Genomic DNA, 9,005 nt, shown 5'->3' on the forward strand with positions numbered 1-9,005 from the left:
AATGATGGTATTAAATGCTGAGCTACAGTCGATGAACAGCATCCTGACATAGGTATTTGTGTTGTTCAGGTAGTCTAAAGCCGTGTGGTGAGCCATTGAGATTGCATCTGCTGTTGACCCATTGTGGTGATAGGCAAATTGCAATGGGTCCAGGTCCTTGCTGAGACAGGAGTTCAGTCTACTCATGACCAACCTCTCAGTGCATTTCATCACTATCGATGTGAGTGCTACTGGACGATAGTCATTAAGGTAGCCCACATTATTCTTCTTAGGCATTGGTATAATTGTTGCCTTTTTGAAGCAATGGGAACTTCCACCCGTTGCAGTGAGAGGTAGAAAATGTCCTTGAATACTCCCGCTAGTTCGTTGTCACAAGCTTTCAGAGCTTTACCAGGTACTCCATCGGGACCTTCCACCTTATGAGGGTTTACTCTCTTTAAAGGCAGCCTAACATTGGCCACTGAGACGAGATCACAGGGTCATCAGGTGCAGCAGGGATCTTCAAAGCTGTAGTTGTGTTCTCCCTTTCAAAGTGAGCATAGAAGACATTGAGTTCATCTGGTAGTGAAACATCACTGCCATTCATGCTATTGGGTTTCGCTTTGTAGGAAGTAATATCTTGCAAACTCTGCCAGAGTTGTTGTGCATCTGATGTCACCTCCAACCTCATTCGAAATTGTCTCTTCGCCCTTGAAACAGCTCTCCACAAGTCGTACCTGGTTTTCTGGTACAGGCCTGGGTCGCCAGACTTGAATGCCTCAGATCTAGCCTTCAGCAGATGACATACCTCCTGGCTCATCCACGGCTTTTGGTTTGGGAATGTACAGTAAGTCTTTCTGGGCACACACTCATCCACACAGGTTTTAATGAAGTCAAAGTTTCAAAGTTTACAAAAGAGAATCTATTCATGAAGCAATCTGTTTTAAGTGTTCGTTCATCATGAGTTCAGGAAAAAGAAACAGCTTCATCTAGAATAGAGCAGAAGAAACAAACAGAACCCCTGCTTTGTCATGTTTGGTCTCAGGCCTCTGTCAGTCAGAGTTGACTATGGATATTGTGTACCATCTGTATAGAAACACAAGCCAGGGCAGTAAGATATGCAAGTTGTTGCCCATGTAGAAAGCTCCCCCCCCCAAGCATCTGATGAACAGAATGGAACGGCAGAGACCATTACAATTTGGTACCTGCAGCATCACAGGAGTTGCCAGTCAGCATTGAAGTCAATGTAGGACTGCCTTAGGGACTCCAGTTCTGGATTTTTCCCTCGGGGTTTATTCCCAAAGCCTTCCCCATGAGTGGGTATAACTACAAAGCAGCGGAGGTTTGAGATCAGAGTTTTTCTTCTAGATGAGCTCCATCTGCCCGAAATGACTGGTTTTAAGGCACCAGTAACCCACCTTTGCCCATTCTCCTGTCAGTAGAAATGATTCCACCGAGCTTAGTAGCTAAACTACACATGAAGGCCAGGAGCTGGACTTGGTTGTCAGAGGCTGCTTGTGGTGCACACCACTGGGAGCATTTAATAGGTAGTGGGAGCTTGCCCCACCCCCATAACCTCCTCTGCTGTAACAACCTTAAGATTGTTACCTTGTCAGCTAATGCAAGATAATCCCAGGCTAATAATTTTCAATGGAACAATAGCTTTTTGCTAAATAATTTCCAGTATTCCCTGGTATCATTCGCAGCTGCATGCAGTGAATTTGTACATTCCCAATTCACATTAGTCAGGGAATCAGGCACACACTACAGTATAGATAATGCCATGCCAGAATCTAATGAATGTACACAATTCGTCATAACATACCATTATAAGTGGGGTTCCATAAATCTTCTTTATATAATGAATATTAGCGACATGGATCTGAATGTAGAGAGCATGATAAAGATATCTGGGGCTAATAGAAAAATTGACTGCTTATTTGACAATAGGAAGAAAGATTTAGATTGCAAGAAGATATAAATATAGTAGGTTTGGTCAGTTAAAGAGAAAAGTCATAAATAGAATTTAACCCGGACAAATGTGAGCTAATGTGTTTGGGGGAGTGAAGAACAGCAATAAAATATTGGGTGGTGTGGAGGAAAAGTAAAGAATCTTTGAAGGAATATCCACATAATCTTACAGATCAGCAGTGTGGCTATAAAGGCAGATGGGATTCTTTCCTTTATTAAACAAGGCGTAGAATATAAGAGCAAGGAAGTTCTACTAAAACTGTACAGCACTGATTAGACCACTGGTTAGACTTCTGGTCTCCACGAGACAGGATCAATATAATTGTACCTGTCTGAATGCAGAAGATATTTATTAGAATGTGGCCAGGACTGGAAAATTTTTGCAGCAAGGAAGGATAAAGTAAGCTCGGGTTGCTTTCTTCAGAATAGAGGGGCTAAGGGAGGACAACGGGGGTGTGTAAAATGATGAGAGGCCGAAATAGAATAAACAGGAAAAACCTGTTTCCTTCTTCAGGAGGTTGTAAAACAGAGAGCATTGTAGAAAGAGTGAAGGGCTGAGGCTGGTAGAGATCCAAAGAGATTAGTTAAGACAGAAACCATGATTACGATTAAGAAGAAGAAGATTAGCTTTATTTGTCACATGTGCATTAAAACATGCAGTAAAATGTATCTTTTGCATCAAATCAAATCAGTGAAGATTGTGCTGATCAGCCCACCAACAGTGCATGCCTCCGTCTCACTAACCCAAACTGTAGGTCTTTGGAATGTGGAAGGAAGCCGAAGAGCCTGGAGAAAAACCCACACATCATGGGTAGATTCCTTGCAGATAGCAGTGGGAATTGAACCGAGATCTTATAGCAAGCACCGTAAACCAGTGGTGTTAACCACTATGCTACCATGCCACCCATTTAAAAAGATAGAGGGTATGGTCATATACCTGAAGGACCATGAGTAGCAATGCATTGGCCTAGCACTAAAGGGAGGAACCAGCACTGACACAATCGGCTCAATAACCTGCGCAGTAGTAAATTTTCCCAACAACAGCAACCATCTTGCCACAGATTTCAAACAGTGCCCTTCAAGCTACAAGTGACCACTGCACCTTTCTTTCTCAATTTACTGAGAATGAACTCTACTGTCAATTGTATTTCCTCTTCATTTGTGTAATGTCTAAGTTACGTTAGAGTTAGGTTTAAATACAGAAGCATTCAAAGCAGCATATTGTAATTCCTGGCTTGGCAGGATGGAAATAATTTCAAACAACAAAGGATTATAAAGCAGGAACACATCAAAATTACAGTTTTAAAGTCAATTCAAGCAGTGCTATCAACTGGAATTAATTCAAAGAAAATGCTTTTCAGTAACGTAAATAGATATTGACCCATATATTCCTTTAGAATTGAGTACAAAAACAACTGAGCTGTTGAATTTTAGACTGTCGTTTTGCTCAAGGAAAGGATTTGGGGATTGATTTATCTCTGAGGATTTTGCTAGAAAACAAAATGTATTTTCAAAATTTCAAAAAAAGATCTTGCTTTCTGAGAAATGAATATGTCAACTGGAAATTAATGATGATTAATTAATTGTGGTGCATAGATATAGTGGCTCCGTCTCAGTACTGCTCCCTCGACCTGAAACATCTGACAGTGAAGTGTAGACCTATCTGCCAAGGGAGTTCTCTACCATCAAAGTTCAAAGTAAATTCATGATAAAAATACATACACTGTATGTCACCATATGCTATCCGGAGATTCATCTTCTTGCAAGCATTCACAGTAAATACAAAGAATCACAACAGACTAAATGCACAACTGCTCATAACAAAGATGGGCAAACAAACAATGTGAAAAAGACAACCAATAGTACAAACACAGAAAGAGAAAAAATAATAATAAAATAACCAATAAATATTGAGAATATGAGTTGCAGAGTGTTTGAAAGTGAGTCCATAGGTTGTGGAACCAGTTCAGGTTGGAGTGAGTGAAGTTGAGTGGGTTATTCCCTCTGGTTCAAAAGCCTGATGGTGAAAGGTAATTAACTGTTCTTGAATCTGATAGTGTAGGAGGTGAGAGCCCTGTACCTCCTTCCTGAGGCAGCAGCGGGAAGTGAGCATGGTCTGAATGGTAGGGGTCCTTGATGATGGATGCCGCTTTCCTGTGACAGTGATTCTTGTAGAGGCGTTTTGGTGGTGGGGAGGGCTTTCCCTGTGACGGACTGGGCCATATCCACTACTTTTCATAGGACTTTCCATTCAAGTGCTCCCATAGCAAGCCATGGTGCAACCAGTCAGTATGCTCTTCACCACACGCTGATAAAAGTTTGCCAAATTTTCAGAAGACTTCTAAGAAAGTAGAGGTGCTGCCGTGCCTCTTTTATAATGCTGGTTACATTCTGGACCCAGGACAGATCCTCTGAAATGATAAAGCTAGGGAATTTATAATTGCTGACCCTCTCCACCTCTGATCCCCTGATGAGGACTGGCTCATGAACCTTTGGTTTCATCCTCCTGTATCAATAATCAGCTCCTTCGTTTTGCTAACATTGTGGTTGTTGTTGTGGCTTCATTCAGCCAGATATCTATATGCTGATCCATCATCCTGGTTGCAATGTCCATTCCACTCAGGCAAACGTCAAGCTGGCACTGGAGGATCTGAGCACAGTGGCCAACAGTCAAGGGATAACACACTCTGATGCCCTCCTAGTCACTCGAGGGGACTTCAACCAGCCCAGCTGGAAGAAGTCTTTGACAAACCACCACCAACATGTCACCTGTGTACCACAGGAGTCAATAACCCTCTCCACCATCAAGGATATCTATAAGATATGGTGTCTTAAGAAGATAGCACTCATCATTAAGGGCCCTCAGTACCTGTGACAAGCTTTCTTCTGGCATGAGGTACAAAATCCTGAAGGTCCACACTTGACTATTCAGGAACAGATTCTTCCCCTCAGTTATCAGATTTCTGAATAGTCCATGAACCCATGAGCACTACCTCATTATTCCTTTTCATTGCAGTAATTTTATGTATTAATATTGTTTTGCTGCCAAGAAACAACCGATTTCACTTCATGGAAGACAGTGGGAATAAACCTGATTCTGATTCTGATTCGGAACTGACTTTGTGGAATTCTCAGCCAATAAAGTTTAAGTCAGTTGTCTCATCCAAGCTTGTAATACAGAATGTCCCTACTTCTTCCAATGTATAACAATAAAAGGTGTCCTATTTAAGATGCTGTTTGAATAGAATAGCTAAAGCAGCTGGTTTTCATTGATGCATTCATATGGGGAGGAGAGAGAGAGAAAGAGAAAGGGATAATTAAATTCTGGGACATTAAAAAGTGAACTTTATTATTCCATTTGAATTCTTTGGTTTGTTTGCTTTACTGATACTGTATTCACACAATTGAATAACAAAGACCCGGCTTATTTCCTGAAATGATTAGGTACCATGCACCTGAGACAAGTTTTGAAGAGAACTTCGGAACTGCAATAAATAATTGGTTCATTGGTAATAAATCTTAAATATTTATATTCTGCAAAAGTTATTATTATGATGCTCCTGATGACATTGCCATGAATTATTACATAGTGCAGTGATGGGGCAGGGAAACCATGGAGACAAAGTATTGAATTAGATATGCAATGAAAGTAAAGGCATCTATAAAAATAATTATTCTATGAATGCAGGCAACCTGGATATAGCCAGCATTTTTGGCCAACTCTTATTGTCTGAGAACGAGTTGCAAACTTGAACTCTTGTGTTCTAGGTGGCAAAGAACCTCTAAAGAATAGGGTGTTGGGTGTTGCAAGATTTTAAACTACTGGCACTGAAAAAGTGTCATTATATTTGCAGGCGAGGAATCCCATCTTCATGCTGCTTGAGGTTGTCAGAAGGAAGTAGAGTTATTGGCTCATGAGGTGTTTTTAAACTGTGCTATGGGCAGTCCCAAACCTGACTGTGAAAAGTGGAGGGTTGGACATGGGGCCAGCAGTCCCATCCCATAAAATCCCAGTGCTACAGAAACACCAACAGAAGCTCAAAGACCTCATCCCTGGGAGAGGAAGGCTCTTTGCCCAGAAGACATATGAAATCATGTGGTGAAAGAGGAAGCAATGGGGCTGAACAACTTATGGCCCAGGACGGAGGGCTATGGTGTACTGCTGTTGGCAGCCTATTCCCCAGTGGGGGTGGAAGGCTTAAGAAGAAGGAGAAGAAGTGCTGTTGAAGAAGACTTAGCAGGGTGCTGCCATGTAATGATATTAATATACATAATGAATCCAGGTCACATCAGGTGTGCGGCCTACTTTATCCTAGATGATTTTAAACTTCTTCACATCTTTCTAAGCAAGTGACAAGATTACTCCTGATTTCTGTCTTATGGATGCTAGAAAGGTAACACTATTACAGTGCTAGCTGTAAGACAGGGATTCCCGCTGCTACCTGTACGGGGTTTGTACTTTCTTCCTGTTTTCTCCTGGTGCTCTGGTTTCCTCCCATATGGTTGGAGTTAGTAGGCTGAGGGCATGCTATGTTGCCACTGGAAGCATGGTGACACTTGTGGGCTGCCCAGCACAATTCTTGCTGAATTGATTTGATGTAAACAACACATTTCATTTTTCATTCCTTTTAATTCATTTATTATCAAAGTATGTATCCATATACAACTCGTAAATTCGTAGCCACAAAAACAAAAAAAAAGAACATTAAAGTCATTCTGAGAGAAATATCACCCGCCCCCCATATAAAAAAGAACAGCATCCCAATCATCAATACCAACACCCTCAAAACACCCTCTTCCCACACAAAACGGAACAGGAACTTTGATCCTCCCCCAGAAAACAACCCCCCCCACACACAAAGACTAACAGAATATCAACCCCCAACTGTCCCCCCTTGCACAACAAAACAGAAGAGGAACGGGTGATAAAAAAACACAGAATATAAAAACCATGTCTGAAAAAGACCACAGTCCATAAACGCAATAGTTCAATCCATAAACTTTACATTTGACCGTGCCCATGGTCTGCTCTTCATCAAATTATGGTATTGCTTTGCACTGCTGTAACTATATGTTATAATTATGTGGTTCTGTCAGTGTTAGTCTTTGGTTTGTCTGTGCTATCACTCCGGAGAAACATTGTATCATTTCTTAATGCATGTATGCATTTCTAAATGACAATAAAAGAGGACTGAGTGTTCTCATAATCTAATCTAAACACAGAACCATGATCCCATCTTACGATTTCACTGACATTCATCGACAGAGCGGGACACCACACAAGAAAGACACACAGCAAAAGGATGCTCCCAGACTTTTTCTCCTGCAGCAATCGAAAGACAGGCAGTCAGCACTGAAACTCTCACACACCTTCTGCATTCACTTCGATGTCTCAGTCTTCAATGTACATGTGACAGATACAGTTAACCTTTTAAAACTCTTTAAGTTACTTTCTACTTGCAGCCATAGTATTTAGTTGAACCAGGATGTTGAAGATAGGGAACGTCAGTACGTGATGATTGGCCTCTCTCTGCGATCCATTACGAATTGGCTAACTACATCAGGAGACGGTGTCTAGCTTCTGTTATATGAATCATTTAGATACCTGAGGAATGTGAGTGGAATTGAATATTGTACAGTGTACATGACCACTTCTGACCAAATACTGAGTAAAGACCATTGACGAAGCAGTTGAAGATGTCTGAGCCTAGCTCCTTGCATTAAGAATTTTCTGAAGTCATGCTATGGGGCCGAGAATCAATCCACTTGTTGTTCTCGTGTCCTGGCAAAATTGAACTTTACTTTAACTTTAACTTTACTTCATTGTCGCCAAACAATTGATACTAGAGCGTACAATCTTCACAGTGATATTTCATTCTGTGTTTCACGCTCCCTGGAGTACAACTCGATAGTAAATAGTAAAAATTTAACTTATAAATCATAAATAGAAAATAGAAAAGGGAAAGTAAGGTAGTGCAAAAAACCAAGCGACAGGTTCGGATATTTGGAGGGTATGGCCCAGATCCGGGTCAGGATCCGTTCAGCAGTCTTATCACAGTTGGAAAGAAGCTGTTCTCAAATCTAGCCATATGAGTCTTCAAGCTCCTGAGCCTTCTCGCTCAGAGGAAGAGGGACGGAAAGTGTGTTGGCTGAGTGGGTCGTGTCCTTGATCATCCTGGCAGCACTGCTCCAACAGCATGCGGTGTAAAGTGAGTCCAAGGACGGAAGATTGGTTTGTGTGATGTGCTGGGCTGTATTCACGATCTTCTGCAGCTTCTTCTGGTCTTGGACAGGACAACTTCCATACCAGGTTGTGATGCACCCTAGAAGAATGTTTTCTGCGGTGCATCTATAAAAATTAGTGAGGGTTTTAGGGATCAGGCCAAATTTCTTTAGCTTTCTCAGGAAGTAATATTTCAGTCTCCTTTACGCTTGTGTACTGGAAATGACGTTAAGGAATCTTGTAATCTTGATATAAAACAGTTATCCAAACTCATAAATGAGAAAACTGTTTAGATATACGTTTATGTCTAGTAATTCAGTTACGTGTAAAGCTCTCTGAATATTTGAATACAGTTAGTAATTTCTGTGACATAACTGCACAGATGTAGGATTGGCCTACTTTTCATCCCCTATTAAAATTGACAGTTAGATTTGTGAAAAAAATGACTGTGATGTATTTTATTGCAAGTTCTAACATTAATGGATAATGTGGAAACATTGAAAAAATCTTTTGATGAAACAGCTTTTTTTTCTGATGTAGATAAAGCAAATTTATGAATTATTTTCATAGAAGTGAGATGACCAAGGAAACCATAAGTAAAATTCACCTTCATTTAGAAAATAGAACATTCAACATAGAAAAGTACTAGAGGTACAACATTAACCGCTCACTAGTCCTCCGGGACTTCGCTGGTGCCTAGAGAGGACACAGAGACACTGGTCAAGGGCCCAGCAATCTCGTCTCTTGCCTCTTTCAATAATGTGGGGTCAATCCTATCTGGCCTGGAGACTTATCCACCTTAATAGAAACATAGAAACATAGAAAATAGTTG

The sequence above is a fragment of the Mobula birostris genome, chromosome 1, assembly GCF_030028105.1.
Source record: "Mobula birostris isolate sMobBir1 chromosome 1, sMobBir1.hap1, whole genome shotgun sequence".
In the NCBI taxonomy this organism is placed as follows: domain Eukaryota; kingdom Metazoa; phylum Chordata; class Chondrichthyes; order Myliobatiformes; family Myliobatidae; genus Mobula; species Mobula birostris.